This window comes from Dendropsophus ebraccatus, chromosome 9 (genome assembly GCF_027789765.1).
Source record: "Dendropsophus ebraccatus isolate aDenEbr1 chromosome 9, aDenEbr1.pat, whole genome shotgun sequence".
Taxonomy (NCBI): domain Eukaryota; kingdom Metazoa; phylum Chordata; class Amphibia; order Anura; family Hylidae; genus Dendropsophus; species Dendropsophus ebraccatus.
Genome location: NC_091462.1, coordinates 4,569,047 through 4,596,675, shown reverse-complemented (window position 1 = coordinate 4,596,675; position 27,629 = coordinate 4,569,047).

Below are 27,629 nucleotides of genomic sequence, written 5' to 3'. Positions count from 1 at the left end.
CTTCGTACTATTTTTAGCAGACATGCCTGTGTGCAGCATGTCTGCTATCAGCCAGTACAAGAGAACTAGTAGAAATCTTTACAGAGAACTTAGGTGCTGACAGTTGAGGTAGAACCAGTGCTTGTAGTAGTAGGTGCTTGTAGTAGAGAGAAAGAGAAGTAGAGTTGCCAGAGGAGCCCTGCCCAATGTAGTGAGTGTGCTCTGCCGAAACAGGTGAAGTGGGAATATGTAGAAGTACTTTAGCTTTGTCCCACTGGGGTCATTTCCTCTTGCTTCAGGTAACTGCCCTGCACGTTGTAGAGAGGTTTCTGGCGTGGGCAAGGTGTTCCCTGTTTAGCTTAGGCTTGTCTTAGGTTGCCGTTTCTGTGTCCTTGTCAGTGGACCTGGCCAAAACCAGGCCCTGGCTTAACTTCTCCAGAGACTCGTCTGTATCCTTCCTTTTACACTGAAGACCAGATCTAGACTGACTACTTCCTCCCACCAAGAACTAACTCCTCCTACAGGACCTATCTAAACCCTCCTGTGAGTGCTGGGGCTGAGTGTATGTAAGACAAGACAGGATAGGACAGAGAAAGCACTCGCACCTGTGATTGGCCAATACATAACATGTGACACAAAACAGTTAACCCTTCTACTCCTTCAGCTGTGCATAGTACACAATAAATAAAGACAGTAGTGACCCCTAGTGGGGAAAACACAGCAACACACCATCTCCCACTGGTGTGAACCTGAGGGAGTTACTTACTCAGGTGCCAAGAACCAGCAGCCTGTACTGGGACACCACATAGGCAGCTGTGTTTCAGGCTGCCTGTACCGGAAGATGGAGCTCCAGGAGAAGAGAGCGTCTGCTGGGGAGCAATGTGACAGGCGTCTATGCTCTTTTTTGGGGGGGGGGGGGTGCTGCAGCTGTATAGTGTGTGGGTATTGCTATGGACGGGGGCTATACTGGATGAGAATTGCTGCAGTGGGGGCCAAACTATGTGTGGATTGCTGCAGGGGGAGGGGCTATCATGTATGGGGATTGCTGCAGGGGTAGGGACTATCATGTATGGGGATTGCTTCCGGTCTTAGGGGCTATACTGTGTGGGGATTGCTGTAGTGGGGGCTAAACTATATGTGGATTGCTGCAGGGTGGGGGCTATACTATATGGGGGATGCTGAACAGGGGCTATATTATATGAGGATTGCTGGAAAGGAGCTATATCACATGGGAACTGCTGAATGGGGGCTATACTATATGGGGATAGTTGGAAAGGGGTCCTTTACTATATGGGAGCAAAGAGAAGGCATGTGGGGCACAGAGGGGCCCAAACTGCTAACAGGGGGCCTAACTGCTGGAAGAAAAAAACTAAAAAGTTTCTTTGTCAGATTCTGAAGAGGAGAGTCATGGCTCAGGCCAAATGGAAAAGAAAAAACAAAAGTGATCAGAGAAGGCGACAACTGTGAGTGACTAGATACAAGTCACTGCCTCAAATACCAGGCTGCATCACCATCTGAGAAGAGAGAGGCTGAAGCAGGAGGCTCAGGCTGAGCGCATGCTATAGGCCCCTCCCCCTCATTTATACAGTTTCCATTACTCAGCTCTCACAGCCATCTGCCTGGGGTGCGGGTGTTACACATTGCTTCGTGTGATCACTGAGGTGTAAGGAGAAGTATTATTAGTCTCGTTCTGTCGTAATTATTCCAATTAAATCACTGGAATTATACACCCTGAATAATCGCAACGTCTCAGTCACTTCTTCTGTCAATCATATGGCAGGCCGTCTTCCGCAGGGTTAAGAAAGTGGTAAAATCTAGAATATCTCCTATTATTACTATGGGGGCACAGACAGAGCGCGGCCTCCGCCTCACCCACTATATAGAATTAGCACCTAGAAATTCTATTTAATGCCCATTAGACGCCTAAAACGCCCAAGCCGATGTAAATTATCGATCATGAGAAAATGACAACAGGAAAGCTCCGGTCCCTCTGGGGTAAATGATGATCACAGGCTGAAGGGGCCGCACGGGGTTAACCCTTTACTAGTGTGAGAGGATGGGGGTAAACATACCGCCCCCCAGGCAAATTAAGGGGCAGTTTACTAATCCAGCGTGAGCCTAACACCGTGTAGACCAGATAGTGTACGGAGGCGTCTGCCGCGTCTCTACACGGTTTCAAAACTTTATCCCATTTTTGGTGCATGACGTCCTATTTAAAGGAGAAGCTCGGGGGTCGGCCGGAGGTGACTGAACATGCACCTACCTCTACCTGAGTACAAGTCTGACACAGTGCTCTCTGCTGCCACCTCTGTCCATGTCAGGTTTTCTATGGGGATTTGCTGCCAGTTCCTGACCTGGACAGAGGTGGCAGCAGAGAGCACTGTGCCAGACTGGAAAGAATACACCACTTCCTGCAGGACATACAGCAGCTGATAAGTACTGGAAGACCGGAAGTAAATTACAAATCTATGTAACTTTCTGAAACCAGTTGATTTGAAAGAAAAAGAATTCTGCTGGAGACCTTTCTCTGCTGTTTGTACAGAGGAATCCCCATTCATGTTAATGGTTTTTACAATGTTAGTCTAGCTAAAAGTAAACCAGCATGACCACAGCACAATGTCATCGTGGTTCTAGAAGCTTCAGTCTCTGGAATCTTTCTGTAATCACTTTAGAGAACATCTTAGCCTGAAAGTTTCCTCACATTTCCATCTGTCTCCTGCCGGTGTCCTCCCATTAATAATGTGAGAAAGTTGCATCGGACCTAATGAGAGGAGCGCAGCTCCGGGACATCTTACAGCTCTCACCAACCGTTTGGGAGAAAACTAAATAGAAGTAAATTACAAATCTATAGAACTTCATGAAGCCAGTTGATTAAAAAAAAAAAATGCTGGAGTGCCCCTATAAGCAACAAGATCCCTATTTGTCACGTTCCCTCCCTGTAATGAGTGATAAATGTGATTAGAACGGCCGGGAGGAGAATACACGGCCGTGCACACAGCAAACAAGAGCCACTCCGGCTGCGACAAATCCCAGGATCAGAGAAAGCTACAAAACTGAAGAAGGAGAAGAAGGAGAAGAAGAAGGAGAAGAAGAAGGAGGAGAAGAAGAAGGAGAAGAAGAAGGAGGAGAAGAAGAAGAAGGAGAAGAAGGAGGAGAAGAAGGAGAAGAAGAAGGAGAAGAAGAAGGAGAAAAAGGAGAAGGAGGAGAAGGAGGAGAAGAAGGAGAAGAAGGAGAAGGAGGAGAAGAAGGAGGAGGAGGAGAAGAAGGAGAAGAAGAAGGAGGAGAAGGAGAAAAAGGAGAAGGAGGAGAAGAAGGAGAAGAAGGAGAAGGAGGAGAAGAAGGAGGAGGAGAAGAAGGAGAAGAAGAAGGAGGAGAAGAAGAAGAAGGAGAAGAAGAAGGAGGAGGAGAAGGAGAAAAAGGAGAAGGAGGAGAAGAAGGAGAAGGAGGAGAAGAAGGAGGAGGAGGAGAAGAAGGAGAAGAAGAAGGAGGAGAAGGAGAAAAAGGAGAAGGAGGAGAAGAAGGAGAAGAATGAGAAGGAGGAGAAGAAGAAGAAGGAGAAGAAGAAGGAGGAGAAGGAGAAGGAGGAGAAGGAGAAAAAGGAGAAGGAGGAGAAGAAGGAGGAGAAGAAGAAGGAGGAGAAGAAGAAGGAGAAGAAGAAGGAGGAGAAGAAGAAGGAGGAGAAGAAGGAGAAGAAGAAGGAGAAAAAGGAGAAGGAGGAGAAGAAGGAGGAGGAGAAGAAGGAGAAGAAGAAGGAGGAGAAGGAGAAAAAGGAGAAGGAGGAGAAAAAGGAGAAGAAAGAGAAGAAGGAGGAGAAGAAGGAGGAGGAGGAAGAGAAGAAGGAGGAGGAGAAGAAGGAGAAGGTTCCGGAGGAAGAACATTACACGTGGAGCTGGAATCGAATGCGAGAGGGGCCTGGGGAGGATGTGTAAGCGGCGCACACCGCGGAGCGCTCTGTACCTATCTAATATTAGAGATACGGAGCGCAGAGCATCGGGGCCCAGACTCCACACGAATGCCGACCCCTTATACTTCTACAGATATTTCCTATATATTCTGGCCGTGCACATTAGACAGACGGCCAATACGGCTTCTACCGGCTGGGTTAAGGATTGGCAAACTGGACACCTGCCCAGGGCCACAACATACCAGGAGGCCCCTGAGGGTGAGATCCCAGCATCTCACTGAAGTCAGCAAGTGTCATATTAAAGGGGTTGTTCACCTCAAAACATTTTTTTTTTCAAATCAACTGGTGTCAGAAAGTGCCATAGATTTGTAATTTACTTCGATTAAAAATTCTTAAAGCGTAACCGTCATTTCAGGGCCATTTTTCTGAAAACATTAAATATCAACAGTACAAGCGATTTTAAGAAACTCTGTAATAAGTTTTATGTACTAAAAGAGTTTCCTTCTGTAGTGAAAAAGCAATCTCCCAGCCTCCCCCCTCACATCAAATGAAGCAGGATTTCTGTCTCCATTATGTGGCTATGGAGAGGGGAGGGGCTGTTAGGAGTGAGTGAGCACGGAGCAGTCCTGCACAGGACAACACCCTGCAATCTTCTCTCAGTAAGTTCATAGATAAGCACTGACCTTTCTGACCCCAGAATCCTGCAGTTTAGGTGCACAGACAGTCTACAAACAGCTGACCTTCATGTCACCTCTTCCTGCTCCCTCATCTCCCTCAGCCCCTCCCCCCTTCATAGGCGTACAATGGAGAGAGCAGAGCCCGTCTTCACTGGCTTCTCTGTAATGAAGACGTGTTTGCCTGGTAATGCACAGATAAGAAGTCAGGGGGGGGGGGAGGCTGGGAGATTGCTTCTTGAGTACAGAAGGAGGCTTTTTTGGCTGATGAAACCTAATACAGAGTTTCTCAAAATCGCTTATACTACTGATTTCTGCAATAAAAAAAAACCATGACAGTTACGCTTTAAGCCTTCCCATACTTATCAGCTGCTGTATGTCCTGCAGGAAGTGGTGTATTCTCTCCAGTCTGACACATTGCTCTCTGCTGCCACCTCTGTCCATGTCAGGAACTGTCCAGAGCAGGAGAGGTTTTCTATGGGGATTTGCTGTTGCTCTGGACAGTTCCTGACATGGACAGAGGTGGCAGCAGAGAGCACTGTGTCAGACTGGAGAGAATACACCACTTCCTGCAGGATATACAGCAGCTGATAAGTACTGGAAGGCTGGTGATTTTTTGATAGAATTACAAATCTCTGGCACCAGTTGATTTCCATAGTGTAATGGAGTAGGGGGACACCCTTAGGGCACTTTCTCACTATGGAGTTCACAGGAATAACCTACGGCAGATTCTGTGCACTCCTCTTAAACATCTGGCCGTCCCGTAGGCTCCAATCTATGTTCAGTCCACATCTGCCCAAAAAATTGACATGTCCTCCCCCTTACCAGACAGGTAGCTCCTCCCCCTCAGCGCACAGAAAGCTCCTCCCCCTCAGCACACAGAAAGCTCCTCCCCCTAAGCACACAGAAAGCTCCTCCCCCTAAGCACACAGAAAGCTCCTCCCCCTAAGCACACAGAAAGCTTCTCCCCCTTTCCACAATGGAAGCTTCTCCCCCTTACCACAATGGAAGCTTCTCCCCTAAGCACTCAGGAAGCCCCTCCCCCTCAACACGGGAATCTCCTCCCTCCTACCACAACAGAAAAGTCCCTCCCCCTCAACACACAGGAAGCCCATCCCCCTCACCACACGGGAAGCTCCTCCCTCTTACCACAATGGAAGCTCCTCCCCCTCAGCACACAGGAAGTTGCTCCCTCTTACCACAATGGAAGCTCCTCCCCCTCACGGCACAGGAAGCTCCTCCCTCTCAGCACACAGGAAGTTGCTCCCTCTTACCACAATGGAAGCTCCTCCCCCTCAGCACACAGGAAGTTGCTCCCTCTTACCACAATGGAAGCTCCTCCCCCTCAGCACACAGGAAGCTGCTCCCTCTTACCACACAGGCACTTCCTGTTTCCTGTTAGGCAGGCTGATGGTGATGCAGTAGTAATTTGCGGTGTAACCTCGGCTGCTGTCCGCCCTGTAGCCTTCCAGTTATTACACAGATTCTCTCTTTGTTACTTAGAACATGGATTTACTTTCTCATACAATACTACATATACTCAGGGCAAGCTACAATGTTGCTGCCACCTAGTGACCAAGTTTAGTTACTGCAACCTAGAGGGAGATTTATCAAACATGGTGTAATGTGGAATTGGCTCAGCCAATCAGATTCTACCTTTCATTTTTTTTAAAAAAGAGTCTGTGAGGAATGAAAGGTGGAATCTGATTGGTTGCTAGGGGCGACTGAACCAGATTCACTTTACACCATGTTTGATAAATCTCCCCCATAGTATCCCCACTTACACCTGTAAGGGGAGGAGGAGCCTCTTGGTGACACTGAGAGGGATGGGAGGGGAGGAGGAGCCTTTGGGGGACTATGAGAGGGATGGGAGGGGCAGGAGGAGCCTTTGGGGGACTATGAGAGGGATGGGAGGGGCAGGAGGAGCCTTTGGGTGACTATGGGAGGGGCAGGAGGAGCCTCTGGGTGACACTGAGAGGGATGGGAGGGAAGGAGGAGCCTCTGGGTAACAATGAGAGGGATGGGAGGGGCAGGAGGAGCCTCTGGGTGACAATGAGAGGAATGGGAGTTGCAGGAGGAACCTCTGGGTAACAATGTGAAGGGAGGAGGAGCCTATGGGTGACAATGAGAGGGATGGGAGGGGGAAGAGAAAGGTTTGGGTGTCAATGGGAAGGGGTGGAGCTTCTTGGGGACGATGAGGGGGAGGAGGAGCCTCTGGGTGACAATGGGAGGGGGAGGAGAAACCTTTGGGTAACAATGGGAGGGGAGGAGGAGCCACTGGAGGACTATGAGAGGGATGGGAGGGGGAGAAGGCTGTGGATGCTAATAGTATAAGATAGCTACCAAAGACAAGGTAAGTCTGAAGCCCAAATAGCTCATCTTAGCAGAATGGAAGCCTACACATAGTAACGTCCAGTAACGTCATATAACAGGTCGGGAACGGACGACATTCATGGCTGGAGAGGAGTCACCAATCATATTACAATCCCAAAGGATTATAGCATCCGACCCCCCACATCCAGGACGTAAGGCAGGAAGCCATCCGCTCTGATCAGACGACCATGGTCACCCGCTCCGAGATATCAGTCGGGGCTCCGCCTCATGGATCTCCACCAATGTTTTCCTCGGAGATGTGGAATACCCCTTTAATCTATGAAGAAATGCTGGAGTTGTAGATGGCGGCAGCTCCTCCATCCTAGAATTGTACAATTATGTATGTAACTGTGATACCTGGAGCCCCTGATCCTCTGGAGACAGAAGCCGCTGACAGCAGTAATGAGCGCGTCGCTCCGCACTCACAGGACAAGATGGATGATTATTTAAAGAAACACTAAACCTATTTATGAAGGTGAAAAATAGACAAGATTTAGCTACTTGTCAGTCTCCATGACTAGAAGAGACGGCTGATCGCGACATTCACCCGGGGGTTTATATAATACACAGCTAAGGCGCAGCTATCGAGAACCGCACCAGGGGGAGGGGGGCAAGAGGGGTGGGGAGGGGGCAAGAGGGGTGGAGAGGGGGGGCTTCTATCACCAGCACAGAGAATCATCATACTTCTACAAACTCTCCTGTGTGGTGGAAACAGAATACAGTCGCCCAACTCTCTGATTCACCATACATATTATATGACATATTGTCAGGATTCTGGGGCTCAGTGTGATTACAGCTATACCAACATTGTAAAGGTTTTTTTTTTTTATGTTTTACTATTCGGGGGGGGGGGGGGGGGGAGCTTGTTTTCTGTCACCATATTTAGTAACCTGTAACTGTTTTGTACTATTATTGTTTTTTGGCGCCACTAAGGTACTTGACCACTACCACTAGGTGGCAGAATTGTAAGCATAGTAAACCCCAGTGGTAATGCATGGCAGTGGCCTCTGGCAGGGTGGATAAGGTGTACTAACATGGCAGGGTGTATGAGGTGTACTAACATGGCAGGTGTATGAGGTGTACTAACATGGCAGGTGTATGAGGTGTACTAACATGGCAGGTGTATGAGGTGTACTAACATGGCAGGGTGTATGAGGTGTACTAACATGGCAGGTGTATGAGGTGTACTAACATGGCAGGTGTATGAGGTGTACTAACATGGCAGGGTGTATTAGGTGTACTAACATGGCAGGGTGTATGAGGTGTACTAACATGGCAGGTGTATGAGGTGTACTAACATGGCAGGTGTATGAGGTGTACTAACATGGCAGGTGTATGAGATGTACTAACATGGCAGGGTGTATGAGGTGTACTAACATGGCAGGGTGTATGAGGTGTACTAACATGGCAGGTGTATGAGGTGTACTAACATGGCAGGTGTATGAGGTGTACTAACATGGCAGGTGTATGAGGTGTACTAACAAGGCAGGTGTATGAGGTGTACTAACAAGGCAGGGTGTATGAGGTGTACTAACATGGCAGGTGTATGAGGTGTACTAACAAGGCAGGTGTATGAGGTGTACTAACAAGGCAGGTGTATGAGGTGTACTAACATGGCAGGGTGTATGAGGTGTACTAACATGGCAGGTGTATGAGGTGTACTAACATGGCAGGGTGTATGAGGTGTACTAACATGGCAGGTGTATGAGGTGTACTAACATGGCAGGGTGTATGAGGTTTACTAACATGGCAGGGTGTATGAGGTGTACTAACATGGCAGGGTGTATGAGGTGTACTAACATGGCAGGGTGTATGAGGTGTACTTACATGGCAGGTGTATGAGGTGTACTAATATGGCAGGTGTATGAGGTGTACTAACATGGCAGGTGTATGAGGTGTACTAACATGGCAGGGTGTATGAGGTGTACTAACATGGCAGGTGTATGAGGTGTACTTACATGGCAGGGTGTATGAGGTGTACTAACATGGCAGGGTGTATGAGGTGTACTTACATGGCAGGGTGTATGAGGTGTACTTACATGGCAGGGTGTATGAGGTGTACTAACATGGCAGGGTGTATAAGGTGTACTAACATGGCAGGTGGATGAGGTGTACTAACATGGCAGGTGGATGAGGTGTACTAACATGGCAGGTGGATGAGGTGTACTAACATGGCAGGGTGTATGAGGTGTACTAACATGGCAGGTGTATGAGGTGTACTTACATGGCAGGGTGTATGAGGTGTACTAACATGGCAGGGTGTATGAGGTGTACTTACATGGCAGGGTGTATGAGGTGTACTTACATGGCAGGGTGTATGAGGTGTACTAACATGGCAGGGTGTATAAGGTGTACTAACATGGCAGGTGGATGAGGTGTACTAACATGGCAGGTGGATGAGGTGTACTAACATGGCAGGTGGATGAGGTGTACTAACATGGCAGGGTGTATGAGGTGTACTAACATGGCAGGTGTATGAGGTGTACTAACATAGCAGGGTGTATGAGGTGTACTAACATGGCAGGTGTATGAGGTGTACTAACATGGCAGGGTGTATGAGGTGTACTAACATGGCAGGTGTATGAGGTGTACTAACATGGCAGGGTGTATGAGGTGTACTAACATGGCAGGTGTATGAGGTGTACTAACATGGCAGGTGTATGAGGTGTACTAACATGGCAGGTGTATGAGGTGTACTAACATGGCAGGTGTATGAGGTGTACTAACATGGCAGGGTGTATGAGGTGTACTAACATGGCAGGGTGTAAGAGGTGTACTTACATGGCAGGGTGTATGAGGTGTACTAACATGGCAGGGTGTATGAGGTGTACTAACATGGCAGGGTGTATGAGGTGTACTAACATGGCAGGTGTATGAGGTGTACTAACATGGCAGGTGTATGAGGTGTACTAACATGGCAGGTGTATGAGGTGTACTAACATGGCAGGGTGTATGAGGTGTACTAACATGGCAGGTGGATGAGGTGTACTAACATGGCAGGGTGTATGAGGTGTACTAACATGGCAGACATTGTGGACTTCCCCACATTGTGGCCGTCACTCGGCTCACAGCTATTACCTCATGGACTGGGTTGATCAGGTGACAGAGGAGGCTTAGAAGCTACTGACAGCGACATCTAAAGAGTTAAACCCATGAAGTAAGGTCAGACCATTCCACTCCTAAGAACACTCCATATTTCTTGACCAGTGTTCCCTTTAAGCTTTTAAGCAAATGGCCGCACACCTTGCCCCCTACATGTAAAGTGAACGGCAATGCGTACTATATACTGGGGGGCTGTACTATATACAGGGGGTATGTACTATATACAGGGCGTATGTACTATATACAGGGGGTATGTACTATATACAGGGCGTATGTTCTATATACAGGGGTATGTATTATATACAGGGGGTATGTACTGTATACAGGGCGTATGTACTATATACAGGGGTATGTATTATATACAGGGGGTATGTACTATATACGGGGGTATGTACTATATATGGGGTATGTACTATATACAGGGGGTATGTACTGTATACAGAAGTATGTACTATATACGGGGGTATGTACTATATACTGGGGTATGTACTATATACTGGGGTATGTACTATGAAGCATCGCCACTCACTACTGTGCAGGAGCAGGAAATCCAGAGGGAAATCCCGGCTCCTGTGTACACTTCATAGCGTACTGTAGTAATGTACATATAGAAGCAGGGACTCCCTGCTCCCGTACACAAGAGCGGTGAATGTCTCCTCCGGACCGCAACGTGCGATGATGAGGTCGGCCAGCGTTGCAACGGAGGACAGGTGAGTGTTTTTTTTTTATTATTTCTTGGCACAGACTAGGGGCATTACTATGGTGAGAGAGGGGTTACCTACAATACTAGGGGCATCCTGGCAGTGCAGGGGTTAACTATAATACTAAGAGCATCCAGGAGGGGGCCTAAAACTATACAGGGGCACAGAGGGGCTTAACTACTCTACGTGCTGGAGCAAGGAAGCAACCTGGAATGTTTCTCTCACAGATTCTGGAGAGAGGATTCATGGCCAGGAGAAGTCTTCAAGATGGCCGGCCGGGTAGGAAAGGAAAATGAACAACTGATCAATGAAGACGCCCCACATGAGTCACTGGATGTAACTGCACTGATCTGATGCTGTGTAACCCAATAGAACGACATTTCTAACTATTGCATAAATCTGTGAGCGATGTCCATGTTAGTGTACACCGACTGTTCCAGTAGAGTAATTTTCTATGTTACACCAGACTAAAGCTACCAACCTTCCGGAGTTCTCAGTTTGCCCAACTTTGCATGAACAGTGCTCAGCTCACTTGCCATTCTGCTCAGCAGTGGCCGAAGCTTAGAGGGAACTTTAGTCTTGATTTACAGGTATCAGGGAATGGCTGAAAAGAAACAGATTGCTGATCTCAGGGAGACCGGCCAGTTCGTCTGATCTCCCTGCCGTCAGTGATCAGTTTCTCTTCTGGCTTTACTAGGCATTGCTCCCACCTAGCCAGAATCCTGCTCCACACTGATGAGGGGCAACACCCCGAAACAGCTGTCTGTGGATGGTTACCTAGCCTTGGTTCTTTCTTTGTCATTACATTAACTTAATATGGTGGTTTTGGTGGTTTCCTTACAGGAGCCGCCCCTGGCTGGGTCCTTCTTGGACGGATATCTGGCTACTCCTGTGTTTCGAGGCTCTTAGAGGAGGCTCCACGGGCTCTTCTTTTGCATAAGAATGGCTGAACAGGACTCCTGCCCCATGTAGACATTATATATGTAATATGCCACCATTAATACATTGAATAGAAGAGCACTATACTGACAGCTGGAGGCCAAAGATATGGAACAATGTGAGGTATACAGTATGACCCCATAGGCTCTGTGATGTCACAGCTCTATATAACCTATAACTTTCCCTGGGTGTGAGTCCTTACTCCATCTATAACCCCCCCCCCCCCCCATAATAAAAGATAAAGTCACAGAATTCAGAAATTCCGTGGACAACATATCAATGCCATTATGGGTGGCGTTTCCCTTTAAGACGTGAACGTGTAGTTAAATACTCGTCTCTCCGATCCTGCGGCTCCAATTTGCCGGCACATTCTTTACGTTGCTGTCACCGCTAATGTTCTGCAATGAAATCCCAGCATGAACATGTGTTACGCCGGAGCCGCATCGCACCATATAAACACAAAGCATGTATTTTTTATAAGACAATCAATAGGGACGGCCATACATCAGGCAAATAGCGTAAAAAGGGATCAATACGACGTCCGGCATAAAAGACGACCAAATGTATTGTGACCCATTACACAAAACATCCAATAATTTGCCTCCAACGAGACCATTACCCGCCACGCAGAGACATTACGGACGTGAATCATCTAAGTCCGGGGATGCACGGCCGCCTCAGTCTTTTCCTCTGAAAATCCTCGCTCTTCTTTTAATTATAACACAAAAAGGTGAATATAAAAGGAAAGATGATGTCATCACCAGCACATTATATGTTACGTGTTAAAGGTAACGTGTCAACAACATTTTCTTTTACTAATTAGAGTCAGATACTAAAACTTCTTCTTTTATTCTAATCATTTCCTTTTTTCTGACTGTAATTTTTTTTATTTCACTGTTTGTATATTGTTATGGGGGCAGCCATCTTGCCTGGGCTGTTCTTAAAGGGGTTGGCCACTTTATAGTAAAATTGCTCAGTGCACAGTATTAGTAACTGTACTCACTGTATATACTGACAGCAGCTCCCTGTGTACTCACTGTATATACTGACAGCAGCTCCCTGTGTACTCACTGTATATACTGACAGCAGCTCCCTGTGTACTCACTGTATATACTGACAGCAGCTCCCTGTGTACTCACTGTATATACTGACAGCAGCTCCCTGTGTACCTCATAGAGCCATACCTCCCAACTGTCCCAGATTCCGCGGGACAGTCCCGTTTTCAGGGGGCTGTCCCGCGGTCCCGGAACGGCCCCCCGTGTCCCGCATTATATGTGGCCCCAGCGAAAAAAACAATAAACCAGTAACTCACCTGTCCGCCGGTCCCAGCAGCTCCTCTCCCGGCAGAGCGCGCACTCCCGTCATCCTCCGGGGCGGGTAGCGGGGTATACAGACACTGACTGTGCCGGAAGTGACCTGCAGCCTCCATCATGAATCACTTCCGGTACAGTCAGTGACTGTATACCCCGCTGCCCGCCCCGGAGGATGACGGGAGTGCGCGCTCTGCCGGGAGAGGAGCTGCTGGGACCGGCGGACAGGTGAGTTACTGGTTTATTGTTTTTTTCGCTGGGGCCACATATAATGGGAGGATTGGCTACTTTGTGAGGCACTATATGGGGGCATTGGCTAGTCTGTGGGGCACTATATGGGGGGATTGGCTACTATGTGGGGCACTATATGGGGGCATTGGCTACTATGTGGGGCACTATATGGGGGCATTGGCTACTATGTGGGGCACTATAATGGGGGATTGGCTACTATGGGGGGCACTATATGGGGGGATTGGCTACTATGGGGGGCACTATATGGGGGCATTGGCTACTATGTGGGGCACTATATGGGGGATTAGCTACTATGTGGGGCACTATATGGGGGGATTGGCTACTATGTGGGGCACTATATGGGGGCATTGGCTACTATGTGGGGCACTATATGGTGCATTGGCTACTATGTGGGGCACTATAATGGGGGATTGGCTACTATGGGGGGCACTATATGGGGGGATTGGCTACTATGTGGGGCACTATATGGGGGCATTGGCTACTATGTGGGGCACTATATGGGGGATTAGCTACTATGTGGGGCACTATATGGGGGGATTGGCTACTATGTGGGACACTATATGGGGGGATTGGCTACTATGTGGGGCACTATATGGGGGCATTGGCTACTATGTGGGGCACCATATGGGGCATTGGATACTATGTGGGGCACTATATGGGGGATTAGCTACTATGTGGGGCACTATATGGGGGGATTGGCTACTATGTGGGGCACTATATGGGGGGATTGGTTACTATGTGGGGCACAATATGGGGGGATTGGCTACTATGTGGGGCACTATATGGGGGATTGGCTACTATGTGGGGCACTATATGGGGGTTTGGCTACTATGTGGGCACTATATGGGGGGATTGGCTACTATGTGGAGCACTATATGGGGGGATTGGCTACTATGTGGAGCACTATATGGGGGCATTGGCTACTATGTGGGCACTGTATGGGGCATTGGCTACTATGTGGGGCACTATATGGGGGCATTGGCTACTATGTGGGGCACTATATGGGGGATTGGCCACTATGTGGGGCTCTATATGGGGGCATTGGCTACTATGTGGGGCACCATATGGGGCATTGGATACTATGTGGGGCACTATATGGGGGCATTGGATACTATGTGGGGGATTGGATACTATGTGGGGCACTATCTGGGGGCATTGGCTACTATGTTGGGCACTATATGGGGGCATTGGCTACTATGTGGGGCTCTATATGGGGCATTGGATACTATGTGGGGGATTGGATACTATGTGGGGCACTATGTGGAGGATTGGATATTATGTGGGGCACTATGTGGGGGATTGGATACTATGTGGGCTCTATATAGGGCATTGGATATTATGTGGGGGATTGGATACTATGTGGGGCACTATGTGGGGGATTGGATATTATGTGGGGCACTATGTGGGGGATTGGATACTATGTGGGGGATTGGATACTATGTGGGGCACTATAATGGGCGATTGGATACTATATAGGGCATTTTTGGGGGGATTGGATACTGTATAGGGCACTATTCAGTCAGCAGCATGTGGTGACTGTAGGGGAGTGGCTATGGAGGGTTGCTATGGGGGCGTGGCTATGGAGGGTTGCTATGGGGGTGTGGCTATGGGGCCTGCGGCGCACATGTCCCTCTTTGCTCTTTGCAAAAGTTGGGAGGTATGATAGAGCTAATATCAGACTCCCCTTTAACAGCATTTAGTGACCTTCTTTACAGCAAACCTCATGGACATAGACAACAATAGACTGACTCTGTCCCCTTGAGATGAGTGTGAGTTATTACTGTGACCTGTGAAGAGGTCATTCCACAGGGAGCTGCTATTGTCTCCTCTATCTACTGGTGTCACATGACGCTGCAATGCTGCACAGATCACTTTACAGCAGCCTCCTCTTATCACCACAGGCACAACAGGAAGTCTCAGCTTAGTTTTAGCCCCAGTGGTGAGAATGAGAACTGCAAGATATCAGGATTATTTTATAATATAGATAGAAAATGGAAAATTAAAAAAGAAAAAATCATAAAAACTTTATTTTATTTTATTTAATTTAATAAGTCATTTTCTGATGACACTGTCCCTCTGGGCATTGAGGAGGAAGCTCCAGAGGTGCAAAGCTGAGTAATAGAGCCCGAGCGTTGGTGCAGCCGAATCAGACGGCTGGTTTTTCAGTTCCAGCTGCTCCGTAGCATCAAGCCCAGAGACTGTGCCGGATTCTCTGCCCCTCCAGCTAGAGACTTCTGATTTGTTTAGAGGGTCACTTGCCCAGACTCTTATCTGTCCTCCTACCAGACACTATCTGTTCCATACCTAATCTGTTACCTACCTAATCGGTTACCTACCTAATCTGTTACCTACCTAATCTGTTACCTACCTAATCGGTTACCTACCTAATCTGTTACCTACCTAATCTGTTACCTACCTAATCGGTTACCTACCTAATCTGTTACCTACCTAATCTGTTACCTACCTAATCGGTTACATACCTAATCGGTTACCTACCTAATCGGTTACCTACCTAATCTGTTACCTACCTAATCGGTTACATACCTAATCTGTTACCTACCTAATCGGTTACCTACCTAATCGGTTACCTACCTAATCGGTTACCTACCTAATCTGTTACCTACCTAATCTGTTACCTACCTAATCGGTTACCTACCTAATCTGTTACCTACCTAATCGGTTACCTACCTAATCTGTTACCTACCTAATCTGTTACCTACCTAATCGGTTACATAACTAATCTGTTACCTACCTAATCTGTTACCTACCTAATCTGTTACCTACCTAATCTGTTACATACCTAATAGGTTACCTACCTAATCTGTTACCTACCTAATCTGTTACATACCTAATCGGTTACCTACCTAATCTGTTACCTACCTAATCGGTTACCTACCTAATATGTTACCTACCTAATCTGTTCCATACCTAATCGGTTACCTACCTAATCTGTTACCTACCTAATCTGTTACCTACCTAATCGGTTACCTACCTAATCTGTTACCTACCTAATCTGTTACCTACCTAATCGGTTACCTACCTAATCTGTTACCTACCTAATCGGTTACATATCTAATCCGTTACCTACCTAATCCGTTACCTACCTAATCGGTTACCTACCTAATCTGTTACCTACCTAATCGGTTACCTACCTAATCTGTTACCTACCTAATCTGTTACATACCTGATCGGTTCCATACCTAATCGGTTACCTACCTAATCTGTTACATACCTAATAGGTTACCTACCTAATCTGTTACCTACCTAATCTGTTACCTACCTAATAGGTTACCTACCTAATCAGTTACCTACCTAATCGGTTCCATACCTAATCTGTTACCTACCTAATCTGTTACATACCTAATAGGTTACCTACCTAATCTGTTACCTACCTAATCTGTTACATACCTAATCGGTTACCTACCTAATCTGTTACCTACCTAATCTGTTACATACCTAATCGGTTACCTACCTAATCTGTTACCTACCTAATCTGTTACATACCTAATAGGTTACCTACCTAATCTGTTACCTACCTAATCTGTTCCATACCTAATCGGTTACCTACCTAATCTGTTACCTACCTAATCTGTTACCTACCTAATCGGTTACCTACCTAATCTGTTACCTACCTAATATGTTACCTACCTAATCGGTTACCTACCTAATCTGTTACCTACCTAATCTGTTACATACCTAATCGGTTACCTACCTAATCTGTTACCTACCTAATCTGTTACATACCTAATCGGTTACCTACCTAATCTGTTACCTACCTAATCTGTTACATACCTAATAGGTTACCTACCTAATCTGTTACCTACCTAATCTGTTCCATACCTAATCGGTTACCTACCTAATCTGTTACCTACCTAATCTGTTACCTACCTAATCGGTTACCTACCTAATCTGTTACCTACCTAATCTGTTACCTACCTAATCGGTTACCTACCTAATCTGTTACCTACCTAATCGGTTACATATCTAATCCGTTACCTACCTAATCCGTTACCTACCTAATCGGTTACCTACCTAATCTGTTACCTACCTAATCGGTTACCTACCTAATCTGTTACCTACCTAATCTGTTACATACCTGATCGGTTCCATACCTAATCGGTTACCTACCTAATCTGTTACATACCTAATAGGTTACCTACCTAATCTGTTACCTACCTAATCTGTTACCTACCTAATAGGTTACCTACCTAATCAGTTACCTACCTAATCGGTTCCATACCTAATCTGTTACCTACCTAATCTGTTACATACCTAATAGGTTACCTACCTAATCTGTTACCTACCTAATCTGTTACATACCTAATCGGTTACCTACCTAATCTGTTACCTACCTAATCTGTTACATACCTAATCGGTTACCTACCTAATCTGTTACATACCTAATCGGTTACCTACCTAATCGGTTCCATACCTAATCGGTTACCTACCTAATCTGTTACATACCTAATCGGTTACCTACCTAATCGGTTACCTACCTAATCTATTACCTACCTAATCAGTTACCTACCTAATCTGTTACCTACCTAATCGGTTACCTACCTAATCTGTTACCTACCTAATCGGTTACCTACCTAATCGGTTACCTACCTAATCTGTTACATACCTAATCGGTTACCTACTTAATCGGTTCCATACCTAATCGGTTCCATACCTAATCTGTTACCTACCTAATCTGTTACCTACCTAATCGGTTACCTACCTAATCGGTTACCTACCTAATCTGTTACCTACCTAATATGTTACCTACCTAATCTGTTACATACCTAATCTGTTACCTACCTAATCGGTTACCTACCTAATATGTTACCTACCTAATCTGTTACCTACCTAATCGGTTACCTACCTAATCTGTTACCTACCTAATCGGTTACCTACCTAATCTGTTACCTACCTAATCGGTTACCTACCTAATCGGTTACCTACCTAATCTGTTACATACCTAATCGGTTACCTACTTAATCGGTTCCATACCTAATCGGTTCCATACCTAATCTGTTACCTACCTAATCTGTTACCTACCTAATCGGTTACCTACCTAATCGGTTACCTACCTAATCTGTTACATACCTAATCTGTTACCTACCTAATCTGTTACATACCTAATCGGTTACCTACCTAATCTGTTACCTACCTAATATGTTACCTACCTAATCTGTTACATACCTAATCTGTTACCTACCTAATCTGTTACCTACCTAATATGTTACCTACCTAATCAGTTACCTACCTAATCGGTTACCTACCTAATCTGTTACCTACCTAATCGGTTACCTACCTAATCTGTTACCTACCTAATCTGTTACCTACCTAATCTGTTACCTACCTAATCGGTTACCTACCTAATCTGTTCCATACCTAATCTGTTACCTACCTAATCGGTTACATACCTAATCTGTTACCTACCTAATCTGTTACCTACCTAATCTGTTACCTACCTAATCTGTTACATACCTAATCTGTTACCTACCTAATCGGTTACCTACCTAATCTGTTACCTACCTAATCTGTTACATACCTAATCGGTTACCTACCTAATCTGTTACCTACCTAATCTGTTACATACCTAATCTGTTACCTACCTAATCTGTTACATACCTAATCGGTTACCTACCTAATCTGTTACCTACCTAATCGGTTACCTACCTAATCTGTTACATACCTAATCGGTTACCTACCTAATCTGTTACCTACCTAATCTGTTACCTACCTAATCGGTTACCGACCTAATCTGTTACCTACCTAATCTGTTACCTACCTAATCGGTTACCTACCTAATCGGTTACATACCTGTAATAGTTCCTACATATTCTAAACGTCTGATTCCTCTTGTATTTTCCATCTGTCTAGTAGAGAGTTATTGTACAAAATGGCACCGTAATATCCCCACCTTCACGTCTGCCCCCATTACGTGTATGTCCCGAGGAATTCATTCCCTTCGCTTCATGTGAAATAAGAAGCAGGAGCCTTAGGGGGCAATCACTTACATCTTATAATATCTAATATTATTATATATCTTATGTATATGACTTATAATCAGTTATATGGACAAGGCAGATGGCGATATAGACTCGAGCTCTGAAACTGTATAAGCCTTTGTGCTACTGTACTGATACAGTGTGTCAGTACGGTAGCGGGAAGATTTGCACAGACTGTAGTTATGGAACGTGTGAATGCCCCCTAAGCTGCTTTGCCTCTGGCTGAAGAAGAGACCTCCCCCTCTTCTCTCCCTGCAATGCAGGAGCGTCTTTCCAGTTTAAAGGGGTACTTCAGAGAAAAAATGTCTTTAAATCATATAGTGTCCAAAAGTTATAAAGATTTGTAATTTACTTCTATTTAAAAATGTCCAGTCTTCCAGTACTTATCAGCTGCTGTATGTCCTGCAGGAAGTGGTGTATTCTCCAGTCTGACACAGTGCTCTCTGCTGCCACCTCTGTCCATGTCAGGAACTGTCCAGAGCAGCAGCAAATCCCCATAGAAAAGCTCTCCTGTTCTGGACAGTTCCTGACATGGACAGAGGTGGCAGCAGAGAGCACTGTGTCAGACTGGAGAGAATACAACACTTCCTGCAGGACATGCAGCAGCTGATAAGCACTGGAAGACTGGATATTTTTAAATTGAAGTAAATTATAAATCTGTATACGTTTCTGATACCAGTTAAAAAAAAAAACGTATGCGTATGTACCTAAGGGTAGGCGCTACAGGAAAGAGCATTGTTGGTCAAGAATAAGCTGGAAGAGCATTTCAACTCAATCAGCCATATCATTAAAACTATCCATGTACTATCAGACACATTCCCTTGGGCCACAGGAACAGCTCTGACATGTGACAGGACCTCAGGTAACAATCAGCAGTGGTAGGGATAAGAAGTATGACACTTGTGATGTCACCAGTATAGTGTGTGTTGCTGTGATGTCACCAGTATAGTGATGTCACCAGTATAGTGATGTTGCTGTGATGTCACCAGTATAGTGATAAATCCCAAACACTATCCTACATTTAAAAACACTTAAAATGTCAACAAGAGGCCTGGCGGCGTACCAGCAAGGTCTAACAACCACTCTGACCCCGGACCATATGAGTTCTAACAAAGCTGCCTAAGCAGTATCCCTATGACATGTAACATCAAAAGAAGTAATTAATATGAACAAAGGGTAGAAAAATAAAACGATCACCATGTACAGTACAAAAAAAAAAAATAAAGAGCGGGTCAGGCAAGAGTCACCCCACGCGTTCCGCCGCCCAGCGGCTTCCTCAGGGGTGTGGGTAATGAGATAGGGACATATTATATATACATGTGGAACATGTGAAAACAATTCCCAACCTTGATGAGATCATGTGCAGGAGAATCCGGCGTCCTGTAATGACGGGCGCCATCTTGGGGAGGCCGCGCATTCGCCGTAGGGACCAAGAAATAAACACAAGAGGCCAAACTAAAAAACTACAAAAACATGGCGACCGCAATTGAAAACAGAGCGATCGCGCATGCGCAATGGAAGAATGGGCAGCCAATGACATGTACAGATAGCTGAAGCATAATGACAATGGCGGGCGCCATCTTGGAGAGGCTGCGCATGCGCAGTAAGTATAGACAACTAACGATGATGATAGAAAAGCTGCGCATGCGCAGTAAATCCATGCACCTAACAATGATAGGCGCCATCTTAGAGAAGCTGCACGTGCGCAGTAGATGCAAGGATAGAATAGGCATATGGAGGACTCCAGTAGTGCAGCAAATTCGCACTTAAGTGAAAATAGTAGGGTATGCATAATAATGAGCTCTAGTGGGTTATCCCCAACAAAAATCAAAGGAAAAGATATCATAAGGAAAAGGACCTAAAAATACATAAATAAATATATTAGTTAGAAGTAATAATATCAGTTGGTATATATAAAGATAGCATGCATATAAATACTATCTATAAGGGAGCTGCAGTATGATAGCCGCTGACACCCATCAGGCATAACCTGTGTAACCCTGGATATCACTAAAGTATAATATAGCATATATACAAAGACAGTAAATGTATAGATGTATAAATGTGACCAACTAAAAAATAGTGCAAATAGTCAATAAAAACCGTGTAATAGAGGAGCATGTACATATCGCGATATGCATATAATAAAGTAAAATACGTACGCATCGCAGCATGCAGAAATGATGAAGTGGGAAATGCCATTGTAATAGCGACATCCACAACTACAATAATCTCCATGGGTAATGTCACAAAATAGCAGCAACCACTGCTCCAACTATGGTGGGAAATGCCACAATATAGCAACGTCCACTACTAAATCTAATAGAATAACAAGGTCCTATCAAATAGTATAGTATAGCGCATCATGAAGCAGCCCACGAATCACAAAGCAAGTACTAGCCGATAGAATGCAGTATAGCATGTAATATGCAGAACATGCAGATTATAATGTGCAGAACATGCAGACTTAGGCCAGGTTCAGACTATGTAAGTGTGCGGCTGTATTTGCGGCTGTAATTGTGCGGCGGTATTTTTGGTGGTTCATGTGTACGCTGGAAAGTATAGGATATACGGCTGCACAGTGCACACTATGTATGAATCTACGGCCCTATCGTAAACGGACCCGTGAAAAATGAACAAGACCATTGTTTGCGGCTGGACATGCGGCCGAGGATTGACAGGCGGTCCGTACGGAGTACTTCAAAAATAGCCGGCAATGATGCCGAATGCCAATGCCTCTAATAGTTAATATATAAAATTAATAAAACACATTTTCTTTGTAATAAAGTCCCTTTCGTTGGTCAATAATTTAATTCTAACGAATCCATCATTGTGCAATTAAATATACTGTTAAAATAAATAGATATATAAATAAATGTATATTTATATATATATATTTATTTTTTGACAGTATATTTAATTGCACAATAATGGATTCATTAGAATTAAATTATTGAACAACGAAACTGAATTTATTTCAACGAAAATGTGTTTTATTAATTAAATATTAATTAGTACAGGAAGCTCCATAAGCCGTTAATTCATATTGCCGGTAATAGAGCTTTCTGTACTAATCATCACTTTACTTTAATGAAAAAATCAAATGTTTCTTCTAATTATGTTATCACAATAGCATTATTAGAAGAAACATTTAGAATTATATGTGCGCTCAGCTGATTGGCTGATTGGCTCAGCGCACATATAAAGAGCCGGTCCGCAGCACAGTGACTTCATTGTGCTGCGGACCAGCGAAGAGACAACATCGGGGTGAGTATAGAGCTCTCCCCACCCCCTCCCCAGCACTGCACCCCTCCCAGCAAGGAAGGGGGGTCACTTAACCCCTTCCTTGCTGGAATGGGTGCAGTCTGACATCAGTCTGGCCCCCAAGGGGTTAAGGGGGATGCAATACATCCTCCCTTAACCCCTTGGGGGCCAGACTGTAAGCAGCGATCTGTAAAGATGCTGCATACTGTAAGGTGCACAACACCGCTCACAATGATGGGTGTTGTGCTCCTGTTTGTGTGTTTTTTGTGTGTTTCTCCCTTTTTGTTTTTCAGATATCGGTATCCTGGGGATTACGTCGGATTCCGTGGACTACGTCGATGACCAGCGGTTGTTTGTTGTTTTCTTTTTAATAAAATGGTCAATGAGGGGTGTGGGGGTGTTTTTATTTGAATAAAAAATTTTTTTAACTTGTGTCTTGTCTTTATTTCTTTACTTTATAGACGGAATCCATTACTAAGTCGGGGCCTAGTGTTAGCTGGTATAAAATGGCTAACACTAACCCCCCATTATTACCCCAGTACCCAATGCCACCAGGGGTACTGGGAAGAGCCGGGTGCCAGTGGTCCCGGAGCGCCAATATTGGCGCTCCTGGACCGGGCGGCAGCAGGCTGGTAAGATTTAGGCTGGGGAGGGCCTAAACCAATGGCTCTTCCCACCCTGGTGTTACCAGGCTGCTGTCGTTTGGTTTTTAACCCGGCTGGTTATAAAAATAGGGGGGACCCTATGCGGTTTTTTAAAATTATTTATTTATTTAAAAAAAAAAACGCATAGGGTCCCCTATTTTTATAACCAGCCAGGTTAAAAACCAAACGACAGCAGCCTGGTAACACCAGGGTGGGAAGAGCCATTGGTTTAGGCCCTCCCCAGCCTAAATCTTACCAGCCTGCTGCCGCCCCAGTCCAGAAGCGCCAATTTTGACGCTCCGGGACCACTGGCACCCGGCTCTTCCCAGTACCCCTGGTGGCATTGGGTACTGGGGTAATAATAGGGGGTTAGTGTTAGCCATTTTATACCGGCTAACACTAGGCCCCAACTTAGTAATGGATTCCGTCTATTAGACGGCTTCCACTACTAAGTCTGTAAAGTAAAGAAATAAAGACAAGACACAAGTTAAAAAATTTTTTTATTCAAATAAAAACACCCCCACACCCCTCATTGACCATTTTATTAAAAAAACAAAACAAACAACCGCTGGTCATCGATGTAGTCCACGGAATCCGACGTAATCCACAGGATACCGATATCTGAAAAACAAAAAGGGAGAAACACACAAAAAACACACAAACAGGAGCACAACACCCATCATTGTGAGCGGTGTTGTGCTCCTTACAGTATGCAGCATCTTTACAGATCGCTGCTTACAGTCTGGCCCCCAAGGGGTTAAGGGAGGATGTATTGCATCCCCCTTAACCCCTTGGGGGCCAGACTGATGTCAGACTGCACCCATCCCAGCAAGGAAGGGGTTAACTGACCCCCCCCCTTCCTTGCTGGGAGGGGTGCAGTGCTGGGGAGGGGGTGGGGAGAGCTCTATACTCACCCCGAAGTGTCCTCTTCGCTGGTCCGCAGCACAATGAAGTCACTGTACTGCGGACCGGCTCATTATATGTGCGTTCAGCCGATCAGCCAATCAGCTGAGCGCACATATATTTCTAAATGTTTCTTCTAATAATACTATTGTCATAACATAATTAGAAGAAACATTTGATGTTTTCATTAAAGTAAAGTGATGATTAGTACAGAAAGCTCTATTACCGGCAATATGAATTAACGGCTTATGGAGCTTCCTGTACTAATTAATATTTAATGAATAAAACACATTTTCGTTGAAATAAAATCAGTTTCGTTGTTCAATAATTTAATGCTAACGAATCCATCATTGTGCAATTAAATATACTGTCAAAAAATAAATATATATATAAATATACATTTATTTATATATCTATTTATTTTAACAGTATATTTAATTGCACAATGATGGATTCGTTAGAATTAAATTATTGAACAACGAAAGGGACTTTATTACAAAGAAAATGTGTTTTATTATTTCAATATATTAACTATTAGAGGCATCGGCATTTGGCATCATTGCCGGCTATTTTTGAAGTACTCCGTACGGACCGCCTGTCAATCCTCGGCCGCATGTCCAGCCGCAAACAATGGTCTTGTTCATTTTTTACGGGTCCGTTTACGGTAGGGCCGTAGATTCATACATAGTGTGCACTGTGCAGCCGTATATCGTATACTTTCCAGCGTACGCATGAACCACCAAAAATACCGCCGCACAATTACAGCCGCAAATACAGCCGCACTCTTACATAGTCTGAACCTGGCCTAAGTCTGCATGTTCTGCACATTATAATCTGCATGTTCTGCATATTACATGCTATACTGCATTCTATCGGCTAGTACTTGCTTTGTGATTCGTGGGCTGCTTCATGATGCGCTATACTATACTATTTGATAGGACCTTGTTATTCTATTAGATTTAGTAGTGGACGTTGCTATATTGTGGCATTTCCCACCATAGTTGGAGCAGTGGTTGCTGCTATTTTGTGACATTACCCATGGAGATTATTGTAGTTGTGGATGTCGCTATTACAATGGCATTTCCCACTTCATCATTTCTGCATGCTGCGATGCGTACGTATTTTACTTTATTATATGCATATCGCGATATGTACATGCTGCTCTATTACACGGTTTTTATTGACTATTTGCACTATTTTTTAGTTGGTCACATTTATACATCTATACATTTACTGTCTTTGTATATATGCTATATTATACTTTAGTGATATCCAGGGTTACACAGGTTATGCCTGATGGGTGTCAGCGGCTATCATACTGCAGCTCCCTTATAGATAGTATTTATATGCATGCTATCTTTATATATACCAACTGATATTATTACTTCTAACTAATATATGTATTTATGTATTTTTAGGTCCTTTTCCTTATGATATCTTTTCCTTTGATTTTTGTTGGGGATAACCCACTAGAGCTCATTATTATGCATACCCTACTATTTTCACTTAAGTGCGAATTTGCTGCACTACTGGAGTCCTCCATATGCCTATTCTATCCTTGCATCTACTGCGCACGCGCAGCTTCTCTAAGATGGCGCCTATCATTGTCAGGTGAATGGATTTACTGCGCATGCGCAGCTTTTCTGTCATCATCGTTAGATGTCTATACTTTCTGCGCATGCGCAGCCTCTCCAAGATGGCGCCCGCCATTGTCATTATGCTTCAGCTATCTGTACATGTCATTGGCTGCCCATTCTTCCATTGCGCATGCGCGATCGCTCTGTTTTCAATTGCGGTCGCCATGTTTTTGTAGTTTTTTAGTTTGGCCTCTTGTGTTTATTTCGCATGCGCGGCCTCCCCAAGATGGCGCCCGTCATTACAGGACGCCGGATTCTCCTGCACATGATCTCATCAAGGTTGGGAATTGTTTTCACATGTTCCACATGTATATATAATATGTCCCTATCTCATTACCAACATCCCTGAGGAAGCCGCTGGGTGGCGGAACGCGTGGGGTGACTCTTGCCTATCTGACCCGCTCCTTTTTTTTTTTTTGGGACTGTACATGGTGATCGTTTTATTTTTCTACCCTTTGTTCATATTAATTACTTCTTTTGATGTTACATGTCATAGGGATACTGCTTAGGCAGCTTTGTTAGAACTCATATGGTCCGGGGTCAGAGTGGTTGTTAGACCTTGCTGGTACGCCGCCAGGCCTCTTGTTGACATTTTAAGTGTTTTTAAATGTAGGGTAGTGTTTGGGATTTGTCTCCCTCATTGCTTTACCCCTGCATAGTTGATGGTATTTTTTTGTAATTTTTTTTTTTGTAATTTTGTTATTGTCTTAATAAAATATTGTTATGATGTGCTACCTTTTTGTGCATTGGCTTTTGTCTTTTTGGGGAGTTGTCTGTTACTTATATGCATTGGTTTAGCACTCCTTATTTTTAGCGGTGCCCACTATTCCTATATATACCAGTATAGTGATGCCACTGTGATGTCACCAGTATAGTGTGTGTTGCTGTGATGTCACCAGTATAGTGATGTTATTGTGATGTCACCAGTATAGTGATGTTATTGTGACGTCACCAGTATAGTGATGCCACTATGATGTCACCAGTATAGTGATGTCACCAGTATAGTGTGTGTTGCTGTGATGTTACCGGTATAGTGATGTCAACAGTATAGTGATGTTGCTGTGATGTCACCAGTATAGTGTGTGTTGCTGGGATGTCACCAGTATAGTGATGTTATCGTGATGTCACCTGTATAGTGATGTTATCGTGATGTCACCAGTATAGTGATGTTATTGTGATGTCACCAGTATAGTGATGTTATTGTGACGTCACCAGTATAGTGATGCCACTATGATGTCACCAGTATAGTGATGTCACCAGTATAGTGTGTGTTGCTGTGATGTTACCGGTATAGTGATGTCAACAGTATAGTGATGTTGCTGTGATGTCACCAGTATAGTGTGTGTTGCTGGGATGTCACCAGTATAGTGATGTTATCGTGATGTCACCAGTATAGTGATGTTATCGTGATGTCACCAGTGTAGTGATGTTATCGTGATGTCACCAGTATAGTAATGTTATCGTGATGTCACCTGTATAGTGATGTTATCGTGATGTCACCAGTGTAGTGATGTTATCGTGATGTCACCAGTATAGTGATGTTATCGTGATGTCACCAGTGTAGTGATGTTATCGTGATGTCACCAGTATAGTGATGTTATCGTGATGTCACCAGTATAGTGATGTTATCGTGATGTCACCAGTGTAGTGATGTTATCGTGATGTCACCAGTATAGTGATGTTGCTGTGATGTCACCAGTGTAGTGATGCCACTGTGATGTCACCAGTATAGTGATGTTATCGTGATGTCACCAGTATAGTGATGTCACTACTAGGAAAAGTGTGAACTTCAACAATAAGAAACTGAAGTGAAGTTGATACAATCGGATGCTGACACGGTGGATTTCGGATGACAACCGCAGCGGAGTCATCCTATATCTGGAGATGGATTAACACTGGATCCTCCATCTCCGGAGGCCTCGTCCTCTACAGTCGGAGATAGCGGTAATTA